The sequence below is a fragment of the Salvelinus namaycush genome, chromosome 34 (genome assembly GCF_016432855.1).
Source record: "Salvelinus namaycush isolate Seneca chromosome 34, SaNama_1.0, whole genome shotgun sequence".
Taxonomy (NCBI): domain Eukaryota; kingdom Metazoa; phylum Chordata; class Actinopteri; order Salmoniformes; family Salmonidae; genus Salvelinus; species Salvelinus namaycush.
The window spans coordinates 39,007,922-39,034,393 of NC_052340.1; the positions used below are offsets into that span (position 1 = coordinate 39,007,922).

At 47.9% G+C, this 26,472-nt stretch overlaps 1 pseudogene; it reads left to right on the plus strand.

Moving 5' to 3' along the window:
* The first annotated feature begins 1,617 nt into the window (after positions 1 to 1,617).
* LOC120028524 overlaps positions 1,618 to 26,472 on the plus strand; it is a 44,635-nt pseudogene continuing 19,780 nt past the window's right edge.

Here is a 26,472-nt window from a genome sequence, read left to right on the forward strand (position 1 = left end):
AAGACTATAGGAATTGTCCTGGGGTAGGAACTGAAGAGCATAGGAAGTGTCCTGGGGTAGGAACTGAGGAGCATAGGAAGTGTCCTGGAGTAGGAACTGAAGACTATAGGAAGTGTCCTGGGGTAGGAACTGAAGAGCATAGGAAGTGTCCTGGAGTAGGAACTGAGAAGCGTATTACGAGTCCTGGGGTAGGAACTGAGGACTATAGGAGGTGTCCTGGGGTAGGAACTGAGGAGCATAGGAAGTGTCCTGGAGTAGGAACTGAGGAGCATAGGAAGTGTCCTGGGGTAGGAACTGAGGAGCATAGGAAGTGTCCTGGAGTAGGACGTGAGGAGTGTATTAAGAGTCCTGGGGTAGGAACTGAGTGTTGTTGTCCTATTTAACCAGTAGGTGACACATCCCTAATCTGGCCTGAAGAACCTTCATTTATTTATTTAAATGTTTATTTAACCCTTATTTTACCAGGTTTAGTTGACTGAGAACACATTCTAATTTACGGCAACGACCTGGGGAATAGTTACAGGGGAGAGGAGGGGGGGGGGGGGGGGGGGGGTGATTAGGCGCCAGGGTGATTGGTATGAGGGATAGATCCTCCTACTAACAAAAAGTAATTACACTTTTGTTATTTGAAGAATAAAATCTGAAATAGTGCCAAATTTAAAGAGTTACACCTATGACCACTACCGCATGAGTGTTAAAACTAATCTTTTCGTCACCTCTGGGTTAAGTAATTCAGTATGGGGGGGGGGGGGGGGGGTTGTTGGTTGCCAGGTAACACCGGGAAGCCTAAGGAGAGTTAAAGTGTAAGGAAGCACAGATGGGGAGGGTAGAGGGTGGGGAATTCAATTCATACTAAAGCAACTCTCCCCCCTCAATCTCTCTAACTCGATTTCTCTGGCCTCCTATCTCCTCAGTCTCTCCCCTCCCCCTCTTCTCTCCTCCGTCTCCACTCCCCCCCCCCCCCCCCCCCCCCCCTCTCTCTGACTCATTCCCTGTCTCGCACGTTTTAAATTAAGGTTAAAGTTGAGACTAAAGGCACTAGCAGATGGAGAGACGTCTGTATTTCACCCGTCACTTCAACGCCAGAGGAAACCTCTGATTCAAACCCCAGACACATTGTGAATCTTTCACATCGTCTCCAAGAATAATTTTCACAGACGGTGTAGATTTCAGTCACAACTGATTAGTGGCGGATCTTAAAAAGGTAGAATATCTTGCCTATGCCGTTCGGCCATCGCTCATCCATATATTTTTATGTACATATTCTTATTCATTATTTTACACTTGTGTGTGTATTAGGTAGTTGTTGTGAAATTGTTAGATTACTTATTAGATATTACTGCACTGTCGGGAACTAGAAGCACAAGCATTTCGCTACACTCGCATTAACATCTGCTAACCATGTGTGTGTGACCAATACAATTTGATTTGATTTGATTTCTAGGAAGTGAAACATCCTCACGAGATTGGGGACATTAAATACACACAGAAGGCTGAATCATGGTCAAAACAGAATAACCCCAACAATGATCACCTGTCATTCATTTCAGCTGAAACTGATGTCATTTATTTGATTGAATGCAGTCTGACGGTCATTCCTGTTAATTCATTGGCTGGATGACTGGGTGTAACGCTGGACCATACAGAGTAGGAGTTGAGGACCACCTCCATAGTGATGGACGAGGTGCAGACGGACTGACGGATGGTAAAACATTACAGCAGCAGGAGGAGAGTCACAAACTCCTGTATTATTACTGTGACACCTTCAGGAGGAGACTCCTTCAGGAGGTAACAGAAGCAGGAGGAGACTTCTTCAGGAGGTAACAGAAGCAGAAGGAGACTCCTTCAGTAGGAGACTCCTTCAGGAGGTGACAGAAGCAGGAGGAGACTCCTTCAGGAGGTGACAGAAGCAGGAGGAGACTCCTTTAGGAGGTGACAGAAGCAGGAGGAGGCTCCTTCAGGAGGTAACAGAAGCAGGAGGAGACTCCTTCAGGAGGTGACAGAAGCAGGAGGAGACTCCTTCAGGAGGTGACAGAAGCAGGAGGAGACTCCTTTAGGAGGTGACAGAAGCAGGAGGAGACTCCTTCAGGAGGTAACAGAAGCAGGAGGAGACAGAAGCAGGAGGAGACTCCTTCAGGAGGTGACAGAAGCAGGAGGAGACTCCTTCAGGAGGTAACAGAAGCAGGAGCAGACAGAAGCAGGAGGAGACAGAAGCAGAAGGTGACAGAAGCAGGAGGAGACTCCTTCAGGAGGTGACAGAAGCAGGAGGAGACTCCTTCAGGAGGTAACAGAAGCAGGAGGAGACTCCTTCAGGAGGTGACAGAAGCAGGAGGAGACAGAAGCAGGAGGAGACTCCTTCAGGAGGTGACAGAAGCAGGAGGAGACTCCTTCAGGAGGTGACAGAAGCAGGAGGAGAGGGAAGCACATTTCAAAAGGGCTCTTGCTGAAAATATGATCCATATTTCATGACAGGGCAATCTGCCTTGTTACCTCATACGTCTCACATGCACGACTCTCTCCCTTAATTTTGACCCCTCTTAAAAGCTCACCCTCTCTTTCTGTATACCTCTCAAGAGCCCCCCCCCTCTCTCTATATATATAACTCTCTCCTTTCTTACTCTCTCTTTGCCATGCTTTAGGGCAGTAATTATCTCGCTCTCTGCTCTGTAAATAAAACAGCCTCTCACTTCCCTATTATTCAACAGATTTTCAACAAAAGGCTAATGGATATCTGAACACAGTCCAATTTAAAAACTCTGTGTTAGTGGGAACAGCGGGAGACTGAACACGTAGTGAAGAACATCACAGTCTCTTCGGACATGAAGCCCCGGTGACTGCGAACAGCTCCAGATCAATGTATCCAAATACGAGTCATTAAGGCCCCTGCAGCTAAGTGATCTTATGAAAAAGCCATACGATCGTGTGTACTGTGTTCTGCACACCGTAGGCATCAAAAACAAGGCACTTGTTTAAATCAACATTTATTTTAGTCTTTCGGTTTATTTTTTTGATTTGCATTAGATGGGGATGATTTATGGATTTTAAAAAGTTGCATATCTTGAAAACATTTTGGGACTATGTTGACAATGCCCTAATGAAAAAAAGTTTCTAGGTGGAGATTTTCCTTTAAAATGTCCTCCGTAGGATTTGATGACACGATCACAGATGTCCCCTGGAGTGGTCGACGGAGACACCGTGAACGTTTCAATCAGAAAGGTACTTTTATTGAATACGCAACTGAACTACACTGAACAAAAATAAATCTACGTGCAACAATTTCAAAGATTTTACTGAGTTACAGTTTAAATAAAGAAATCAGTCAATTTAAATAAATTCATGAGGCCCTAATCTATGGATTTCACATGACTGGGAATACGGATATGCATCTGTTGTCACAGATACCTTCTTTTTTTTAAAGTAGTGGATCAGAAAACCAGTCAGTATCTGGTGTGACCACCATTTACCATTTGCCTCACACATCTCCTTCGCATTGAGTTGATCAGACTGTTGATTGTGGCCTGTGGAATGTTGTCCCACTCCTCTTCAATGGCTTTAACAAAGTTCCTGGATACGCGCTGTCTTACACGTCGATTCAGAGCATCCCAAACATGCTCAATGGGTGACATGTCTGGTGAGTATGCAGGCCATGGAAGAACTGGGACATTTTCAGCTTGCAGGAATTGTGTACAGATCCTTGTGACATGGGGCTGTGTATTATCATGCTGAAACATGAGGTGATGGCGGCGGATGAACGGCACGACAATGGGCCTCAGGATTTTGTCACAGTATCTCTGCATTCAAATTGCCATCGATAAAATGCAATTGTGTTTGTTGTCCGTAGCTTATGCCTGCCCATATCATAACCCCACTGCCACCATGGGTCACTCTGTTCACAATGTTAACATCTGCAAACCGCTCGCCCACACAACGCCATACACGCTGTCTGCCATCTGACCGGTACAGTTGAAACCGGGATTCATCCGTGAAGAGCACACTTCTCCAGCGGTGACGACGCCGAACTGCAGTCAGGTCAAGACCCTGGTGAACACGACAAGCATGTAGACGAGGTGCACCTGTGTAATAATCATGTTGTTTAATCAGCTTCTTGATATGCCACACTTGGCAGCTTCTTGATATGCCGCAGAAACGCTCACTAACTGGTATATAAACAAGTCTGTACACAACATTTTAGAGAGAAATAAGCTTTTTGTGCGTATGGGAACATTTCTGTGGATCTTTTTATTTCAGCTCATGACACATGGGACCATCACTTTACATGTTGCGTTTATATATTTTTTTGTTCAGTGTCGTAGTATTTCAGTTGTCAGAGTAGATCTTCATCTTCGTAAACGGCTCAGTCACCAGGTCACACACTGTGGAGTGTTCACTTTGTCCCCTAGGAAATGGTCTTCTTCTAACATTTACACGGCTCAGTCACCAGGTCAAACACTGTGGAGTGTTGACTTTGTCCCCTAGGAAATGGTCTTCTTCTAACATTTACACGGCTCAGTCACCAGGTCACACACTGTGGAGTGTTCACTTTGTCCCCTAGGAAATGGTCTTCTCTAACATTTACACGGCTCAGTCACCAGGTCAACACTGTGGAGTGTTGACTTTGTCCCCTAGGAAATGGTCTTCTTTAACATTTACACGGCTCAGTCACCAGGTCACACACTGTGGAGTGTTCACTTTGTCCCTAGGAAATGGTCTTTCTAACATTTACACGGCTCAGTCACCGGTCACACACTGTGGAGTGTTCACTTTGTCCCCTAGGAAATGGTCTTCTTCTAACATTTACACGGCTCAGTCACCAGGTCACACACTGGGAGTGTTCACTTTGTCCCTAGGAAATGGTCTTCTTCTAACATTTACAGGCTCAGTCACCAGGTCACACACTGTGGAGTGTTCACTTTGTCCCCTAGGAAATGGTTTCTTCTAACATTTACACGGCTCAGTCACCAGTCACACACTGTGGAGTGTTCACTTGTCCCCTAGAAATGGTCTTCTTCTAACATTACACGGCTCAGTCACCAGGTCACACACTGTGGAGTGTTCACTTTGTCCCTAGGAAATGGTCTTCTTCTAACATTTACACGGCTCAGTCACCAGGTCAAACACTGTGGAGTGTTGACTTTGTCCCCTAGGAAATGGTCTTCTTCTAACATTTACACGGCTCAGTCACCAGGTCACACACTGTGGAGTGTTCACTTTGTCCCCAGGAAATGTCTTCTTCTAACATTACACGGCTCAGTCACCAGGTCACACACTGTGGAGTGTTCACTTTGTCCCCTAGGAAATGTCTTCTTCTAACATTTACACGGCTCAGTCACCAGGTCACACACTGTGGAGTGTTCACTTTGTCCCCTAGGAAATGGTCTTCTTCTAACATTTACACGGCTCAGTCACCAGGTCACACACTGTGGAGTGTCACTTTGTCCCCTAGGAAATGGTTTTCTTCTAACATTTACACGGCTCAGTCACCAGGTCACACACTGTGGAGTGTTCACTTTGTCCCCTAGGAAATGGTCTTCTTCTAACATTTACACGGCTCAGTCACCAGGTCACACACTGTGGAGTGTTCACTTTGTCCCCTAGGAAATGGTCTTCTTCTAACATTTACACGGCTCAGTCACCAGGTCACACACTGTGGAGTGTTCACTTTGTCCCCTAGGAAATGGTCTTCTTCTAACATTTACACGGCTCAGTCACCAGGTCACACACTGTGGAGTGTTCACTTTGTCCCCTAGGAAATGGTCTTCTTCTAACATTTACACGGCTCAGTCACCAGGTCACACACTGTGGAGTGTTCACTTTGTCCCCTAGGAAATGGTCTTCTTCTAACATTTACACGGCTCAGTCACCAGGTCACACACTGTGGAGTGTTCACTTTGTCCCCTAGGAAATGGTCTTCTTCTAACATTTACACGGCTCAGTCACCAGGTCACACACTGTGGAGTGTTCACTTTGTCCCCTAGGAAATGGTCTTCTTCTAACATTTACACGGCTCAGTCACCAGGTCACACACTGTGGAGTGTTCACTTTGTCCCCTAGGAAATGGTCTTCTTCTAACATTTACACGGCTCAGTCACCAGGTCACACACTGTGGAGTGTTCACTTTGTCCCCTAGGAAATGGTCTTCTTCTTACATTTACACGGGTGAGTGCAGCAAGTGGCCTTTAAAAGAGAAAGGTTGTTTTGTGTTCTTCTTCTGTGTTCGGCAGGTACAGTAAATTATAGACCTCCTCATTGAGGATTAGCTTCCAGTACTCTTGGCACAAAGTCAGTCTGTTAAGGACTCCACTTTGTTTGTGTGTGTGTGTGTGTGTGTGTGTGTGTGTGTGTGTGTGTGTGTGTGTGTGTGTGTGTGTGTGTGTGTGTGTGTGTTAATTTAGCAGCGTTAGGCCAAGAAATAAAGGACAAAAAAGACCAGAGTTAAACGCCTAAAAACCAGAAGTAAATAAATCCGTGACAGAGAGGATCTATAGAGAACAATGGGAGAAACTCCCCAAATACAGGTGTGCCAAGCTTGTACTCTCATACCAACGCAGACTCGAGGCTGTAATCGCTGCCAAAGGTGCTTCAACAAAGTACTGAGTAAAGAGTCTGAATACTTATGTAAATGTGATATTTCAGTTTTACATTTTTTATGAATTAGCAAAAAAGTGTGTTTGTTTGTGTATTGCACCTGTTCCAGTGATGGGTATGTTTGTGTGTGTATTGCCCTTTCTGATGTGGGTCCCAGGTGTGTTACTCTGTCCTCTGAATGTGTGTTTTAGGTCGTGGAGTGGGTGGGCTGAGAGTGTAGGGGAACAGGTACTCGTGTGTTTATCAGATCCGCCTGCAGAGGGGAGTTTTCTGTTTGGAGTGGAACCTCTCTTTAACCCTTTTTACTGGTGTGGTTTGGCCTATTGTCACGTTCTGACCTTTATTTCCGTTGTTTTTGTCTTTATTTAGTATGGTCAGGGCGTGAGTTGGGGTGGGCAGTCTATGTTTTGTATTTCTATGTTTTCCTATTTCTGTGTTTGGCCTGATATGGTTCTCAATCAGAGGCAGGTGTTTTGTGTTGTCTCTGATTGGGAACCATATTTAGGTAGCCTGTTTTGTGTTGGGTTTTGTGGGTGGTTGTCTTCAGTCTTCGTGTGTCTGCACCAGACAGAACTGTTTCGGTTTTTCACATTTGTTGTTTTTTGTATTTTGAGTGTTCACTTTTATTAAAAAAGATGAACAATTACCACGCTGCACATTGGTCCTCCGATCCTTCTAACTTCTCCTCCTCAGACGAGGAGGAAGACGAAAGCCGTTACACCTATATGGGTAGGGCTACATTGAAATGTTTCTTACGGAAGAAATATGAAAAGCATGGTAGTAATTGAAACAATTTAGAGATTTAGGGAAATGTATTAGACCAAAGACCAACCGACAATGAATCCAAACATTACACTGTTGATTTTATTAACTATACTTTTTGACACATTTGTTGAAATCTGAAAATACTCTGGATACATTCAGTAACATAATTAGAAACATCCTGGAAAAGGTGAGGCAGGTGCAATATAAGAAGGTTTTGAGTAATAGGAGTCTCCAAGTGGTCAAACACCACAATTTCAATGCACTTTTTATGACTCAAAGAAGAGTCTTCAACTATAAGGTGTTCTCTCTCTCTCTCTTGCCATGTAGATCGATATGTAGGCAGTCCAGCCAAATCCTCTCTCTCTCTCTCTCTCTCTCTCTCTCTCTCTCTCTCTCTCTCTCTCTCTCTTTCTCTCTTTCTCTTTCTCTCTCTCTCTCATTCATTTGAAAGCTTGTTCTAGTGCCAACATGACAAACTAAGTTATAAACTAAGTTATAAAACACGGGCATAAAGGTACGGGCATAAAGGTACGGGCATAGAGGTACGGGCATAGAGGTACGGGCATAAAGGTACGGCATAGAGGTACGGGCATAAAGGTACGGGCATAAAGGTACGGGCATAGAGGTACGGGCATAGAGGTACGGGCATAGAGGTACGGGCATAAAGGTCGGGCATAGGTACGGGCATAAGGTACGATAGGTACGGGCATAGAGGTAGGGCATAAGTAGGGCATAAAGGTAGCATAGAGGTACGGGCATAAAGGTAGGGCATAGAGGTACGGGCATAAGGTACGGCATAGAGGTACGGGCATAAAGGTACGGGCATAGAGGTACGGGCATAGAGGTACGGGATAGAGGTACGGATAGGTACGGGCATAGAGGTACGGCATAGAGTAAGGGCATAGAGGTACGGGCATAGAGGTACGGCATAGAGGTACGGGCATAGAGGTACGGGCATAAAGGTACGGGCATAGAGGTACGGGCATAGAGTACGGGCATAAAGGTACGCATAGAGGTACGGGCATAAAGGTAGGGCATAGAGGTACGGGCATAAAGGTACGGGCATAAGGTACGGGCATAGAGGTACGGGCATAAAGGTACGGGTATGAGGTACGGGCATAGAGGTACGGAGAGGTACGGGATAGAGGTACGGGCATAGAGGTACGGCATAGAGGTACGGGTATAGAGGTACGGGCATAGGTACGGCATAGGGTACGGGCATAGAGGTACGGGCATAGAGGTACGGGCATAGAGGTACGGGCATAGAGGTAGGCATAGAGTACGGGCATAGAGTACGGCATAAAGGTACGATAGAGGTGGTAAGGTACGGCATGAGGTACGGCTGAGGTACGGGCATAGAGGTACGGGCATAGAGGACGGGCATAGAGGTACGGGCATAGAGGTACGGGTATAGAGGTACGGGCATAGAGGTACGGGCATAGAGGTACGGGCATAAAGGTACGGCATAGAGGTACGGGCATAGAGTTACGGGCATAGAGGTACGGGCATAGAGGTGACGGGCATAGAGTTACGGGCATAAGGTACGGCATAGAGGTACGGGCTATAGGGTACGGGCATAAAGGTACGGCATAGAGGTACGGGCATAAAGGTACGGGCATAAAGGTACGGGCATAGAGGTACGGGCATAGAGGTACGGGCATAGAGGTACGGGCATAGAGGTAAGGGCATAGAGGTACGGGCATAGAGGTACGGGCATAGAGGTACGGGCATAGAGGTAGCGGGCATAGAGGTACGGGCATAGAGGTACGGGCATAAATACGGGATAGAGGTACGGGCATAGAGGTACGGGCATAGAGGTACGGGCCTAGAGGTACGGGCATAGAGGTACGGGCATAGAGGTACGGGCATAGAGGTACGGCCATAGAGGGACGGGCATAGAGGTACGGGCATAGAGGTACGGGCATAGAGGTACGTGCATAGAGGTACGGCATAGAGTACGGGCATAGAGTAGGGCATAGAGGTACGGGCATAGAGGTACGGGTATAGAGACGGTATAGAGGTACGGCATAGAGGTACGGGTATAGAGGTACGGGCAATAGAGTGTACGGGCATAGAGGTACGGGCATAGAGGGACGGGCATAGAGGTACGGGCATAGAGGTACGGGTAAGAGGTACGTGTATATAGGGTACGGGTATGAGGGTACGGGATAGAGGTACGGGTATAGAGGTACGGGCTAGAGGTACGGGCATAGAGTACGGCATAGGGGGGGGGTACGGGCATAGAGGTACGGCATAGAGGTACGGGCATAGAGTACGGCATAGAGGTACGGGCATAGAGGTTAACCAACAACGCAGTTTTAAAAAAAATAGAGTCAAGAATAAATTTACGAAATAATTAAAGTAAAATATAAAATAACAATAACGAGGCTATATACAGGTGGTACCAGTACAGGTCAATGTGGCGGGGGTACAGGTTAGTCGAGGTCCTTTGTACATGTAGATAGGGGTAGGAGTGACTATGCATAGATAATAAACAGCGATTAGCAGCAGTGTAAAATCAAATGGGGGGGCGTCAATGTGAAAGTCTGGTGGACGTTTGATTAATTGTTCAGCAGTCTAATGGCTTTTAGCTCCGTCTGTTCTGTGTTTCTGTTCAAGTCTTGTTGGGGGCGGACGGAGCAATACAACTAATCCCAGCAAGGTCATGTGTGTGTGGGAAGCAGTTTATGTGTGTGTGTTGGCTGCAGTGTGTGTGTTGGACGGTGTGTGTGTGTGTGTGTGGTTGCGGTGTGTGTGTTTGTATGTTGGTTGCGGTGTGTGTGTGTGTTGGAGGCGGTGTGTGTGTGTGTATGTTGGTTGCGGTGTGTGTGTTTGTGATGGAGGCGGTATGTGTGTGTGTGTTGGAGGCGGTGTGTGTGTGTGTGTGTATGTTGGTTGCGGTGTGTGTGTTGGAGCGGTTTGTGTGGTGTGTTGTGTGTGTGTATGTTGGTTGCGGTGTGTGTGTTGAGGCGGTGTGTGTGGGTGGTAATGTGTTTTAGCTGAAGGACTAGAAGCATTGGTAGTGTCTGTGGGAGAGTACAGACAGACAGGGGTATGGAGTACAGGCAGGGGTATGGGGTACAGACAGACAGGGGTATGGAGTACAGACAGACAGGGGTATGGAGTACAGACAGACAGGGGTATGGAGTACCGGCAGGGGTATGGGGTACAGACAGACAGGGGTATGGAGTACAGACAGACAGGGGTATGGAGTACAGACAGACAGGGGTATGAAGTACAGGCAGGGGTATGGGGTACAGACAGACAGGGGTATGGGGTACAGACAGACAGGGGTATGGAGTACAGACAGACAGGGGTATGGAGTACAGACAGACAGGGGTATGGAGTACCGGCAGGGGTATGGGGTACAGACAGACAGGGGTATGGAGTGCAGACAGACAGGGGTATGGAGTGCAGACAGACAGGGGTATGCGGTACAGACAGACAGGGGTATGGAGTACAGACAGACAGGGGTACGGAGTACAGACAGACAGGGGTACGGGGTACAGACAGACAGGGGTACGAAGTACAGACAGACAGGGGTACGAAGTACAGACAGAAGGGGTATGGAGTACAGACAGCCAGGGGGATGGAGTACAGACAGACAGGGGTACGGGATACAGACAGACACGGGTATGGAGTACAGACAGACATGGGTATGGAGTACAGACAGGCAGGGGTATGGAGTACAGACAGACATGGGGATGGAGTACAGATAGACAGGGGGATGGAGTACAGACAGACACAGGTATGGAGTACAGACAGGCAGGGGTATGGAGTACAGACAGGCAGGGGTATGGAGTACAGACAGACATGGGTATGGGGTACAGACAGACATGGGTATGGAGTACAGACAGACATGGGTACGGAGTACAGACAGCCATGGGTATGGAGTACAGACAGACATGGGTATGGAGTACAAACAGACATGGGTACGGAGTACAGACAGACAGGGGTACGGAGTACAGACAGACAGGGGTACGGAGTACAGACAGACAGGGGTATGGAGTACAGACAGACAGGGGTATGGAGTACAGACAGCCAGGGGTATGGAGTACAGACAGACAGGGGTATGGAGTACAGACAGACAGGGGATGGAGTACAGACAGACAGGGGTATGGAGTACAGACAGACAGGGGTATGGAGTACAGACAGACAGGGGGATGGAGTACAGACATACAGGGGTATGGAGTACAGACAGACAGGGGGATGGAGTACCGACAGACCGGGGTATGGAGTACCGACAGACAGGGGTATGGAGTACAGACAGACAGGGGTATGGAGTACAGACAGACAGGGGTATGGAGTACAGACAGACAGGGGTATGGAGTACAGACAGACAGGGGTATGGAGTACAGACAGACAGGGGGATGGAGTACAGACAGCCAGGGGTATGGAGTACAGACAGACAGGGGTATGGAGTACAGACAGACAGGGGTATGGAGTACAGACAGACAGGGGTATGGAGTACAGACAGACAGGGGTATGGAGTACAGACAGACAGGGGTATGGAGTACAGACAGCCAGGGGTATGGAGTACAGACAGACAGGGGTATGGAGTACAGACAGACAGGGGTATGGAGTACAGACAGACAGGGGTATGGAGTACAGACAGCCAGGGGGATGGAGTACAGACAGCCAGGGGTATGGAGTACAGACAGGGGTATGGAGTACAGACAGACAGGGGTATGGAGTACAGACAGACAGGGGTATGGAGTACAGACAGACAGGGGTATGGAGTACAGACAGACAGGGGTATGGAGTACAGACAGCCAGGGGGATGGAGTACAGACAGCCAGGGGTATGGAGTACAGACAGCCAGGGGTATGGAGTACAGACAGCCCGGGGTATGGAGTACAGACAGACAGGGGTATGGAGTACAGACAGACAGGGGTATGGAGTACAGACAGACAGGGGTATGGAGTACAGACAGACAGGGGTATGGAGTACAGACAGACAGGGGTATGGAGTACAGACAGACAGGGGTATGGAGTACAGACAGCCAGGGGTATGGAGTACAGACAGACAGGGGTATGGAGTACAGACAGACAGGGGTATGGAGTACAGACAGACAGGGGTATGGAGTACAGACAGCCAGGGGGATGGAGTACAGACAGCCAGGGGTATGGAGTACAGACAGACAGGGGTATGGAGTACAGACAGACAGGGGTATGGAGTACAGCCAGACAGGGGTATGGAGTACAGACAGACAGGGGTATGGAGTACAGACAGCCAGGGGGATGGAGTACAGACAGCCAGGGGGATGGAGTACAGACAGCCAGGGGTATGGAGTACAGACAGACAGGGGTATGGAGTACAGACAGACAGGGGTATGGAGTACAGACAGACAGGGGTATGGAGTACAGACAGACAGGGGTATGGAGTGCAGACAGCCAGGGGGATGGAGTACAGACAGCCAGGGGGATGGAGTACAGACAGCCAGGGGTATGGAGTACAGACAGACATGGGTATGGAGTACAGACAGACAGGGGTATAGTAGGCTAGCCAAGACAAAACATTCCAAAAGAGATATGGACCTGGCTATAGTAGGCTAGCCAAGACAAAATATTCCAAAAGAGATATGGACCTGGCTAAAGTAGGCTAGACAGACAGGGGTATGACACATTTGTTGAAATCTGAAAATACTCTGGATACATTCAGTAACATAATTAGAAAAATCCTGGAAAAGGTGAGGCAGGTGCAATATAAGAAGGTTTTGAGTAATAGGAGTCTCCAAGTGGTCAAACTCCTTCCCAATTTCAATGCACTTTTTATGACTCAAAGAAGAGTCTTCAACTATAAGGTGCTCTATAGGGTGTTCTATAGGGTGTTCTATAAGGTGTTCTATAGGGTGTTCTATAGGTGCCTAATTGTTTTTTGGTAGGTTTCCAAACTGCATTCCTTCCATCTATAGCATTTCTTAATGTTACTCTCTCTCTCTCTCTCTCTCTCTCTCTCTCTCTCTCTCTCTCTCTCAGCTGTGTTGTTGAGGAACTAAAGCAAGCACACTTGTAGTTGTTTTGTTTGGAACACACAGCCCTGCATCCCAGCCATCACACAATTACTGTTGTTGTTTACGCAATCCAAAAACCCCCCCATTTATAAATCTGGGTCATGTGGGCATCATTTGAAAGCTTGTTCTAGTGCCAACATGATAGCTAAGTTATAAAACACAATCTTACAGTGTTAGGCCTTCTCTAGGCAATTCAGAGAAACAGATGGTCATTTTGTTGCGTATAGAAAGGAGTCCTGAGTGATTTCAGTTGCGGGTTTCCGCTGCTAATGTAGTTCCCAATTGGAGAAACACAGGCTCCTTGTGTTCAGATCAACCCCGGGGTATGACACCACGTTATCTTGTAGCTGTACGTCAAACATAGTGATCATTAACGTTGACCACTGTCTAGGACATTGAGTTTTGAGACATGAGACGGAAATGTGAAGTGCACATTTGGACTGGTATTTGTCTTGCTTGTATGACAATCACAGACTGTATTTATTATAATCCTCAACGTCTCATCTTTCAAAGTCTTCTTAATTAACTTACAGCATTTCTCTCACTCAGACAATAAAACACTTACAAAAGTTGACCAATTAGTGGGAGGGATGGGGACCCACTTGTTAGTCGTGTGAAGTGTTCCAGTACAGGCCATCTACAGAGCTGTGAACTCTGACCTCATCTATAGCACGTTACTGTACAGACACTGCGCTCTAATTTAGGCACATGTCAGGGACAAAATCTTCCATTTTCAACACGGTTACGGGCATAGAGGTACGGGCATAGAGGTACGGGCATAGAGGTACGGGCATAGAGGTACGGGCATAGAGGTACGGGCATAGAGGTACGGGTATAGAGGTACGGGCATAGAGGTACGGGTATAGAGGTACGGGCATAGAGGTACGGGTATAGAGGTACGGGCATAGAGGTACGGGCATAGAGGTACGGGTATAGAGGTACGGGCATAGAGGTACGGGCATAGAGGTACGGGCATAGAGGTACGGGTATAGAGGTACGGGTATAGAGGTACGGGCATAGAGGTACGGGCATAGAGGTACGGGTATAGAGGTACGGGCATAGAGGTACGGGCATAGAGGTACGGGCATAGAGGTACGGGCATAGAGGTACGGGTATAGAGGTACGGGCATAGAGGTACGGGCATAGAGGTACGGGCATAGAGGTACGGGCATAGAGGTACGGGTATAGAGGTACGGGCATAGAGGTACGGGTATAGAGGTACGGGCATAGAGGTACGGGCATAGAGGTACGGGCATAGAGGTACGGGCATAGAGGTACGGGTATAGAGGTACGGGCATAGAGGTACGGGCATAGAGGTACGGGCATAAAGGTACGGGCATAGAGGTACGGGCATAGAGGTACGGGCATAGAGGTACGGGCATAGAGGTACGGGCATAGAGGTACGGGTATAGAGGTACGGGCATAGAGGTACGGGTATAGAGGTACGGGCATAGAGGTACGGGCATAGAGGTACGGGCATAGAGGTACGGGTATAGAGGTACGGGCATAGAGGTACGGGCATAGAGGTACGGGCATAGAGGTACGGGTATAGAGGTACGGGTATAGAGGTACGGGCATAGAGGTACGGGCATAGAGGTACGGGTATAGAGGTACGGGCATAGAGGTACGGGTATAGAGGTACGGGCATAGAGGTACGGGCATAGAGGTACGGGCATAGAGGTACGGGTATAGAGGTACGGGCATAGAGGTACGGGCATAGAGGTACGGGCATAGAGGTACGGGCATAGAGGTACGGGCATAGAGGTACGGGCATAGAGGTACGGGCATAGAGGTACGGGCATAGAGGTACGGGCATAGAGGTACGGGCATAGAGGTACGGGCATAGAGGTACGGGCATAGAGGTACGGGCATAGAGGTACGGGCATAGAGGTACGGGCATAGAGGTACGGGCATAGAGGTACGGGCATAGAGGTACGGGTATAGAGGTACGGGCATAGAGGTACGGGCATAGAGGTACGGGTATAGAGGTACGGGCATAGAGGTACGGGCATAGAGGTACGGGTATAGAGGTACGGGCATAGAGGTACGGGCATAGAGGTACGGGCATAGAGGTACGGGCATAGAGGTACGGGCATAGAGGTACGGGCATAGAGGTACGGGCATAGAGGTACGGGCATAGAGGTACGGGCATAGAGGTACGGGCATAGAGGTACGGGCATAGAGGTACGGGCATAGAGGTACGGGCATAGAGGTACGGGTATAGAGGTACGGGCATAGAGGTACGGGCATAGAGGTACGGGTATAGAGGTACGGGCATAGAGGTACGGGCATAGAGGTACGGGTATAGAGGTACGGGCATAGAGGTACGGGCATAGAGGTACGGGTATAGAGGTACGGGCATAGAGGTACGGGCATAGAGGTACGGGCATAGAGGTACGGGTATAGAGGTAGGGGCATAGAGGTACGGGCATAGAGGTACGGGCATAGAGGTACGGGCATAGAGGTACGGGCATAGAGGTACGGGCATAGAGGTACGGGCATAGAGGTACGGGCATAGAGGTACGGGCATAGAGGTACGGGTATAGAGGTACGGGCATAGAGGTACGGGCATAGAGGTACGGGCATAGAGGTATGGGCATAGAGGTACGGGCATAGAGGTACGGGCATAAAGGTACGGGCATAGAGGTACGGGCATAGAGGTACGGGCATAGAGGTACGGGCATAGAGGTACGGGCATAAAGGTACGGGCATAGAGGTACGGGCATAAAGGTACGGGCATAGAGGTACGGGCATAGAGGTACGGGCATAGAGGTACGGGCATAAAGGTACGGGCATAAAGGTACGGGCATAAAGGTATGGGCATAGAGGTACGGGCATAGAGGTACGGGCATAAAGGTACGGGCATAGAGGTACGGGCATAAAGGTACGGGCATAAAGGTACGGGCATAGAGGTACGGGCATAGAGGTACGGGCATAAAGGTACGGGCATAGAGGTACGGGCATAAAGGTACGGGCATAAAGGTACGGGCATAGAGGTACGGGCATAAAGGTACGGGCATAAAGGTACGGGCATAGAGGTACGGGCATAAAGGTACGGGCATAGAGGTACGGGCATAAAGGTACGGGCATAGAGGTACGGGCATAGAGGTACGGGCATAGAGGTACGGGCATAGAGGTACGGGCATAGAGGTACGGGCATAAAGGTACGGGCATAGAGGTACGGGCATAGAGGTACGGGTATAGAGGTACGGGCATAGAGGTACGGGCATAGAGGTACGGGCATAAAGGTACGGGCATAAAGGTACGGGCATAGAGGTACGGGCATAAAGGTACGGGCATAGAGGTACGGGCATAGAGGTACGGGCATAGAGGTACGGGTATAGAGGTACGGGCATAGAGGTACGGGCATAAAGGTACGGGTATAGAGGTACGGGCATAGAGGTACGGGCATAGAGGTACGGGCATAGAGGTACGGGCATAGAGGTACGGGCATAAAGGTACGGGCATAGAGGTACGGGCATAGAGGTACGGGCATAGAGGTACGGGCATAGAGGTACGGGCATAGAGGTACGGGCATAGAGGTACGGGCATAGAGGTACGGGTATAGAGGTACGGGCATAGAGGTACGGGCATAGAGGTACGGGCATAGAGGTAAGGGCATAAAGGTACGGGCATAGAGGTACGGGTATAGAGGTACGGGCATAGAGGTACGGGTATAGAGGTACGGGCATAGAGGTACGGGTATAGAGGTACGGGCATAGAGGTACGGGTATAGAGGTACGGGCATTGAGGTACGGGCATAGAGGTACGGGCATAGAGGTACGGGCATAAAGGTACGGGCATAGAGGTACGGGCATAGAGGTACGGGTATAGAGGTACGGGCATAGAGGTACGGGTATAGAGGTACGGGCATAGAGGTACGGGTATAGAGGTACGGGTATAGAGGTACGGGCATAGAGGTACGGGCATAGAGGTACGGGCATAGAGGTACGGGTATAGAGGTACGGGCATAGAGGTACGGGCATAGAGGTACGGGTATAGAGGTACGGGCATAGAGGTACGGGCATAGAGGTACGGGCATAGAGGTACGGGTATAGAGGTACGGGCATAGAGGTACGGGCATAGAGGTACGGGCATAGAGGTACGGGTATAGAGGTACGGGCATAGAGGTACGGGTATAGAGGTACGGGCATAGAGGTACGGGCATAGAGGTACGGGCATAGAGGTACGGGCATAGAGGTACGGGCATAGAGGTACGGGCATAGAGGTACGGGCATAGAGGGTTAACCAACAACGCAGTTTTAAAAAAAAATAGAGTCAAGAATAAATGTACGAAATAAATTAAAGTAAAATATAAAATAACAATAACGAGGCTATATACAGGTGGTACCAGTACAGAGTCAATGTGCGGGGGTACAGGTTAGTCGAGGTCCTTTGTACATGTAGATAGGGGTAAGGTGACTATGCATAGATAATAAACAGCGAGTAGCAGCAGTGTAAAATCAAATGGGGGGGCGTCAATGTGAATAGTCTGGGTGGACGTTTGATGAATTGTTCAGCAGTCTAATGGCTTTTAGCTCCGTCTGTTCTGTGTTTCTGTTCAAGTCTGATGTTGGGGGCGGACGGAGCAATACAACTAATCCCAGCAAGGTCATGTGTGTGTGGGAAGCAGTTTATGTGTGTGTGTTGGCTGCAGTGTGTGTGTTGGAGGCGGTGTGTGTGTGTGTGTGTTGGTTGCGGTGTGTGTGTTTGTATGTTGGTTGCGGTGTGTGTGTGTGTTGGAGGCGGTGTGTGTGTGTGTATGTTGGTTGCGGTGTGTGTGTTTGTGATGGAGGCGGTATGTGTGTGTGTGTTGGAGGCGGTGTGTGTGTGTGTATGTTGGTTGCGGTGTGTGTGTTGGAGGCGGTGTGTGTGTGTGTGTGTGTGTGTATGTTGGTTGCGGTGTGTGTGTTGGAGGCGGTGTGTGTGGGTGGTAATGTGTTTTAGCTGAAGGACTAGAAGCATTGGTAGTGTCTGTGGGAGAGTACAGACAGACAGGGGTATGGAGTACAGGCAGGGGTATGGGGTACAGACAGACAGGGGTATGGAGTACAGACAGACAGGGGTATGGAGTGCAGACAGACAGGGGTATGGAGTACCGGCAGGGGTATGGGGTACAGACAGACAGGGGTATGGAGTACAGACAGACAGGGGTATGGAGTGCAGACAGGAGTATGGAGTACAGACATACAGGGGTATGGAGTACAGACATACAGGGGTATGGAGTACAGAGAGACAGGGGTATGGAGTACAGACAGACAGGGGGATGGAGTACAGGCAGGGGTATGGGGTACAGACAGACACGGGTATGGAGTACAGACAGCCAGGGGTATGGAGTACAGACAGACAGGGGTATGGAGTACAGACAGACAGGGTATGGAGTACAGACAGACAGGGGGATGGAGTACAGACAGGGGTATGGAGTACAGACAGACAGGGGTATGGAGTACAGACAGACAGGGGTATGGAGTACAGACAGCCAGGGGTATGGAGTACAGACAGACAGGGGTATGGAGTACAGACAGACAGGGTATGGAGTACAGACAGACAGGGGGATGGAGTACAGACAGACAGGGGTATGGAGTACAGACAGACAGGGGTATGGAGTACAGACAGACAGGGTATGGAGTACAGACAGACAGGGGGATGGAGTACAGACATACAGGGGTATGGAGTACAGACAGACAGGGGGATGGAGTACAGACAGACCGGGGTATGGAGTACCGACAGACAGGGGTATGGAGTACAGACAGACAGGGGTATGGAGTACAGACAGACAGGGGTATGGAGTACAGACAGACAGGGGTATGGAGTACAGACAGACAGGGGTATGGAGTACAGACAGCCAGGGGGATGGAGTACAGACAGCCAGGGGTATGGAGTACAGACAGACAGGGGTATGGAGTACAGACAGACAGGGGTATGGAGTACAGACAGACAGGGGTATGGAGTACAGCCAGACAGGGGTATGGAGTACAGACAGCCAGGGGTATGGAGTACAGACAGACAGGGGTATGGAGTACAGACAGACAGGGGTATGGAGTACAGACAGACAGGGGTATGGAGTACAGACAGCCAGGGGGATGGAGTACAGACAGCCAGGGGTATGGAGTACAGACAGACAGGGGTATGGAGTACAGACAGACAGGGGTATAGAGTACAGACAGACAGGGGTATGGAGTACAGACAGACAGGGGTATGGAGTACAGACAGACAGGGGTATGGAGTACAGACAGACAGGGGTATGGAGTACAGACAGACAGGGGTATGGAGTACAGACAGACAGGGGTATGGAGTACCGGCAGGGGTATGGGGTACAGACAGACAGGGGTATGGAGTGCAGACAGACAGGGGTATGGAGTGCAGACAGACAGGGGTATGCGGTACAGACAGACAGGGGTATGGAGTACAGACAGACAGGGGTATGGAGTACAGACAGACATGGGTATGGAGTACAGACAGACAGGGGTATGGAGTACAGACAGACAGGGGTATGGGCTACAGACACGGGTATGGATGGTTAAGCTGCTGTCCTGATTTTTCCACAGATATGAGTCCTGTATAGTCCTCCTAAGCTGGAGGGATCAGAGGCCAAAAGGAGAGAGGGATGAAGAGGACAGATGGAGGGGGAATCTGGGAAGTGCGAGAAGATCAGAGAGAAACAGAGGAGATCTGTGACAGAGAAAAGAGGACGGCAGTAGATAGTGAAACGTACTTCTATGGCTGTAATGTGCTTGTCTCACCTAGCTATCTTAAAATGGATATATTACTGGAAATCTCTTTGGATAAAAATGTCTGATAAATGACTAAACATGTGTAGAGAGAGACTCCAGAATAGACAGACAGAGGAAATAGAATAATCGTGGAGGAGAGATGACAGACTGGTGTAATCATGTGTCCAGTGGCTCAGAGAGAGGTTAATGTGATCAATACTTCATGCAGACTCTGTGTGTGTGTGTGTGGTGTGGTGTGGTGTGGTGTGGTGTGGTGTGGTGTGGTGTGGTGTGGTGTGTGTGTGTGTGTGTGGTGTGGTGTGGTGTGGTGTGGTGTGGTGTGGTGTGGTGTGGTGTGGTGTGTGTGTGTGTGTGTGTGTGTGTGTGTGTGTGGCAGCCAGAAGCTTAGTCCACATTCTCAAATGTGTTGGTGAAGGAAGATATCAAATATTTGATAGAGAAATACACTTGCTGCTTGTTTTGTGTAGCCTAGGCCCAACGTCCAAAGTTAACTTTGTCGAGCTAGTTGGCCAAAAATGTACAGGCCCGAACAGAATTTATATTCAGATATTTATAGGCTACATTAGTTATTATGATATGTATTAAAGGGGCAGTACAGTCAAAAATTAGATTTTTCTTGTTCTTTAGAACTGCATTGTAGTAATTATTGCTTCTAAAGCAGGCCAATGTCATTTTGAAAAGATTTTTTTTTGACATCTAAAAATAGGACGCTGCCCCTTTTCTTTTTTTAGACAGAAGTTCTAAAAGAGATATGGACCTGGCTAAAGTAGGCTTGCCAAGACAAAATATTCCTAAAGAGATATGGACCTGGCTAAAGTAGGCTAGCCAAGACAAAATATTCCTAAAGAGATATGGACCTGGCTAAAGTAGGCTTGCCAAGACAAAATATTCCTAAAGAGATATGGACCTGGCTAAAGTAGGCTAGCCAAGACAAAATATTCCTAAAGAGATATGGACCTGGCTAAAGTAGGCTAGCTAAGACAAAATATTCCTAAAGAGATATGGACCTGGCTAAAGTAGGCTAGCCAAGACAAAATATTCCTAAAGAGATATGGACCTGGCTAAAGTAGGCTTGCCAAGACAAAATATTCCTAAAGAGATATGGACCTGGCTAAAGTAGGCTTGCCAAGACAAAATATTCCTAAAGAGATATGGACCTGGCTAAAGTAGGCTAGCCAAGACAAAACATTCCAAAAGAGATATGGACCTGGCTATAGTAGGCTAGCCAAGACAAAATATTCCAAAAGAGATATGGACCTGGCTAAAGTAGGCTTGCCAAGACAAAATATTCCAAAAGAGATATGGACCTGACTAAAGTAGGCTAGCCAAGACAAAATATTCCAAAAGAGATATGGACCTGGCTAAAGTAGACTAGTCAAGACAAAATATTCCAAAAGAGATATGGACCTGGCTAAAGTAGGCTAGCCAAGACAAAATATTCCAAAAGAGATATGGACCTGGCTAAAGTAGACTAGTCAAGACAAAATATTCCAAAAGAGATATGGACCTGGCTAAAGTAGGCTAGCCAAGACAAAATATTCCAAAAGAGAACACTTTCCTACTTTAGCCAGGTCTAAGACGAATGCTAGGTGTCTTTTTGTAGCTTTCTTTGTGCAGACTATCAACAGTAGCCAGCATATTGCTAGTATGTTCACTGTTGAAGGTTTATGTTTGTAATTCACTTTCCCTAAAATAAATAAGGTAGATTGATGAGCGCAAATTTGTTGCTCGGGACAGCTCTCGCTCTGTGTGAAGTTATCAACTCATGTACTTATTTTTTGCTCGGGACAGCTCTCGGGTACTGTGTGACGTTATCAACTCATGTACTGCTTGAAAGAATGACCAATCATATTACTCAAATACAAAATAGCATGACTTTTTCCATTTGTAGTCTTCAGTGCTTTTCAATGGTAGACTGTGACACAACATGTAAATGTTGAACAGGAATGCAAAAATTGAGCAGAAAAGTTATCTTCAGTCACATGTTTTTACTGGTCCCGGGGCCAGCGGGCCGTGGTTAATTGTCAGACCCTGCTTAGGCCTCTATGAGTTTTCTCCCACTCCCCAACATCTCCCTCCTTTTCTGTGCCCTAATTAAATGGCTTACAGTATATTAGAGAAAGTGAGTATATAAGCTGTAATAACCTGTATTAATAAGTGAGTATATGAGCTGTAATAACCTGTATTAACAAGTGAGTATATAAGCTGTAATAACCTGTATTAATAAGCGAGTATATAAGCTGTAATAACCTGTATAATTAAGTGAGTATATAAGCTGTAATAACCTGTATAATTAAGTGAGTATATAAGCTGTAATAACCTGTATTATTAAGTGAGTATATAAGCTGTAATAACCTGTATAATTAAGTGAGTATATAAGCTGTAATAACCTGTATTAATAAGTGAGTATATGAGCTGTAATAACCTGTATTAACAAGTGAGTATATAAGCTGTAATAACCTGTATTAATAAGCGAGTATATAAGCTGTAATAACCTGTATAATTAAGTGAGTATATAAGCTGTAATAACCTGTATAATTAAGTGAGTATATAAGCTGTAATAACCTGTATTATTAAGTGAGTATATAAGCTGTAATAACCTGTATTAATAAGTGAGTATATAAGCTGTAATAACCTGTATTAATAAATGCGTATATAGGCTGTAATAACCTGTATTAATAAGTGCGTATATAGGCTGTAATAACCTGTATTAATAAGTGCGTATATAGGCTGTAATAACCTGTATTAATAAGTGCGTATATAAGCTGTAATAACCTGTATTAATAAGTGCGTATATAGGCTGTAATAACCTGTATTAATAAGTGCGTATATAGGCTGTAATAACCTGTATTAATAAGTGCGTATATAGGCTGTAATAACCTGTATTAATAAGTGCGTATATAGGCTGTAATAACACGTATTAATAAGTGAGTATCTACGCAGTAATAACACGTATTAATAAGTGTTTATATTCAATTGAGTATTACATTTTTTCTCCCTCCCCTTTCAGTCGGTTACCACGGAAACAGGGATCGGTGCTGTATTGTACAGCGGGTATTATTCTACAGTGGCTCCGCTCCTGCCCGTGAGTGTCTTTCTATCCTATCTTTCCTCTTCATCATCCTCATCCTCCTCTCCTATCATTGTCTCCTTCTAAATCTCTCTCTCTCTCTCTCTCTCTCTCTCTGTCAGTCTGCTGTCCACCATCAGCCACCTGGTTCATGAAAGGAACCTTCCCTCTGACGTTCTGCTCATCATCGTTAACTTCTTGTGGCTGCAGGGGCAGTATTGAGTAGCTTGGATGAAAGGTGCCCAGAGGTGCCCAGAGTAAACTGCCTGCTCCTCAGTCCCAGTTGCTAATATATGCATATTATTATGATTAGTATTGGATAGAAAACACTCTTAAGTTTCTAAAACTGTTTGAATGATGTCTGTGAGTATAACAGAACTCATATGGCAGGCAAAAACCTGAGAAGAAATCCAAACAGGAAGTGGAAAATCTGAGGTTGGTCGATTTTCAACTCATCGCCTATCGAATACACAGTGGGATATGGGTCAGTTTGCACTTCCTACGGCTTCCATTAGATGTCAACAGTCTGTAGAACCTTGTCTGATGCTTCTACTGTGAGGTGGGGCCGAAGGAGAGAGGAATGAGTCAGGTCTACCATCTGACCATGCGCGTTCACATGAGAGGGAGCTCATGATTGCAGCCCTAAGAACTATTAAGGACGTGCTCCGAGTCTGACCGGACCTCAAGGTCAGCCGCATGAGTTCCACTCTCAACTTTGGTACGCAATAACACAGCGTGGATTCAGTGTGTGTTTGGTCATAGCAAAATGTGCAATGGAGTTTGAAAATGAAAAATGGAAATTGGGAATGAACATTTTAATAAAATCAGTATATTCCTCCCTCCCTCTCTCTCTTTCTCCATGTCTCCTTCCCTCTCTCTCTTTCTCCATGTCTCTTTCCCTCCCTCTCGCTCTTTCTCCATGTCTCTCTCCCTCTCGCTCTTTCTCCATGTCTCCCTCCCTCTCGCTCTTTCTCCATGTCTCTTTCCCTCTCGCTGTTTCTCCATGTCTCCCTCCCTCTCTCTCTTTCTCCATGTCTCCCTCCCTCTCTCTCTTTCTCCATGTCTCCCTCCCTCTCTCTCTTTCTCCATGTCTCCCTCCCTCTCGCTCTTTCTCCATGTCTCTCTCTCTCTCTCCCTCCCTCCCTCCCTCCCTCCCTCCCTCCCTCCCTCCCTCCCTCCCTCTCTCTATTTCTCCCTGTCTCTCTACCTCTCTCTCTTTCTCCATGTCTCTCTCCCTCCCTCCCTCTCGCTCTTTCTCCATGTCTATTTCCCTCTCGCTCTTTCTCCATCTCTCTTTCCCTCCCTCTCGCTTTTTCTCCATGTCTCCCTCCCTCCCTCTCGCTCTTTCTCCATGTCTCTCTCCCTCCCTCCCTCTCTCTCTTTCTCCCTGTCTCTCTACCTCTCTCTCTTTCTCCATGTCTCTCTCCCTCCCTCCCTCTCGCTCTTTTTCCATGTCTATTTCCCTCTCGCTCTTTCTCCATCTCTCTTTCCCTCCCTCTCACTTTTTCTCCATGTCTCCCTCCCTCCCTCCCTCTCGCTCTTTCTCCATGTCTCCCTCCCTCTCGCTCTTTCTCCATGTCTCCCTCCCTCTCTCTTTCTCCATGTCTCTCTCCCTCCCTCCCTCTCTCTCTTTCTCCATGTCTCCCTCCCTCTCTCTCTTTCTCCATGTCTCCCTCCCTCTCTCTCTTTCTCCCTGTCTCCCTCCCTCTCTCTCTTTCTCCATGTCTCTTTCCCTCTCTCTCTTTCTCCCTGTCTTTCTATCTCTCTCTCTATTTCCTCATGTCTCCCTCCCTCTCGCTCTTTCTCCCTGTCTCCCTCCCTCTCTCTCTTTCTCCATGTCTCTTTCCCTCTCTCTCTTTCTCCCTGTCTTTCTATCTCTCTCTCTATTTCCTCATGTCTCCCTCCCTCTCGCTCTTTCTCCATGTCTCCCTCCCTCCCTCCCTCTCTCTCTTTCTCCATGTCTCCCTCCCTCTCGCTCTTTCTCCATGTTTCCCTCCCTCTCGCTCTTTCTCCATGTCTCCCTCCCTCTTTCTCCCTGTCTCTCTACCTCTCTCTCGTTCTCCATGTCTCTCTCCCTCCCTCCCTCTCTCTCTTTCTCCATGTCTCTTTCCCTCTCGCTCTTTCTCCATCTCTCCCCCCTCCCTCTCGCTCTTTCTCCATGTCTCTTTCCCTCGCTCTTTCTCCATCTCTCTTTCCCTCCCTCTCTTTCTCCATGTCTCCCTCCCTCTCGCTCTTGCTCCCTATCTCTCTCTCTCTCTTTCTCCATGTCTCTCTCCCTCCCTCTCTCTCTCCCTTTCTTCCTCCCTCTCTCTCTCTCTCTCTCCCTTTCTCCATGTCTCTCTCCCTCTCTCCATGTCTCCAGATAATTGTTCTATGATCCACATCCCGGGGATGACCTTCCCAGTGCAAGAGTTCCTACTGTAGGATGTGTTGGAGATGATTAGGTGAGTTCCTACTGTAGGATGTGTTGGAGATTATTAGGTGAGATCCTACTGTACACACTAGGATAGATCCACTAGCCTCAAGTAAAAATGAATGGGGAAGATTAGCACTTTCTAATCCGGTGACTTTAGACTTTGGGCTGAACTGTGTGTGTGTGTCCGTGTGTGTGTATACAAGTACAGAGTACAAGGAGAGCTGGCCCTGCTACGCCCTTCTACGCCCTCACACAACCAGACCAGTGAGTTACTGAGGGGGTGCTGGCCCTGCTACGCCCTGCTACGCCCTCACACAACCAGACCAGTGAGTTACTGAGGGGGTGCTGGCCCTGCTACGCCCTTCTACGCCCTCACACAACCAGACCAGTGAGTTACTGAGGGGGTGCTGGCCCTGCTACGCCCTTCTACGCCCTCACACAACCAGACCAGTGAGTTACTGAGGGGGTGCTGGCCCTGCTACGCCCTTCTACGCCCTCACACAACCAGACCAGTGAGTTACTGAGGGGGTGCTGGCCCTGCTACGCCCTCACACTACAAGACAAGTGAGTTACGGGGGGGGGGGGGGGGGTTATTTAAAGAGGTGAATTTCTCCCACCAGTGCCTCTGTAACTTACCATGCCTGTAGTTTATTAGACATCCATTATATTACTCTGATAGGACAATGTCAATGGTACTGAGAGGATTGTCAAAGCTGTCTAACAAACGAAAGATTTAATTTAATAAATGACTGTTATTTTTGGCTCGTTATCATTGCCGACAGCATTACTGTCTCATTCTTTGATTGATTAGTCTGTATCTCTTCCTGTTTGTGTCTGTTCCTGTCTGTGATTGGGGACTCTGCGTGTCTGTCTCGTTGTGATTGGCAGG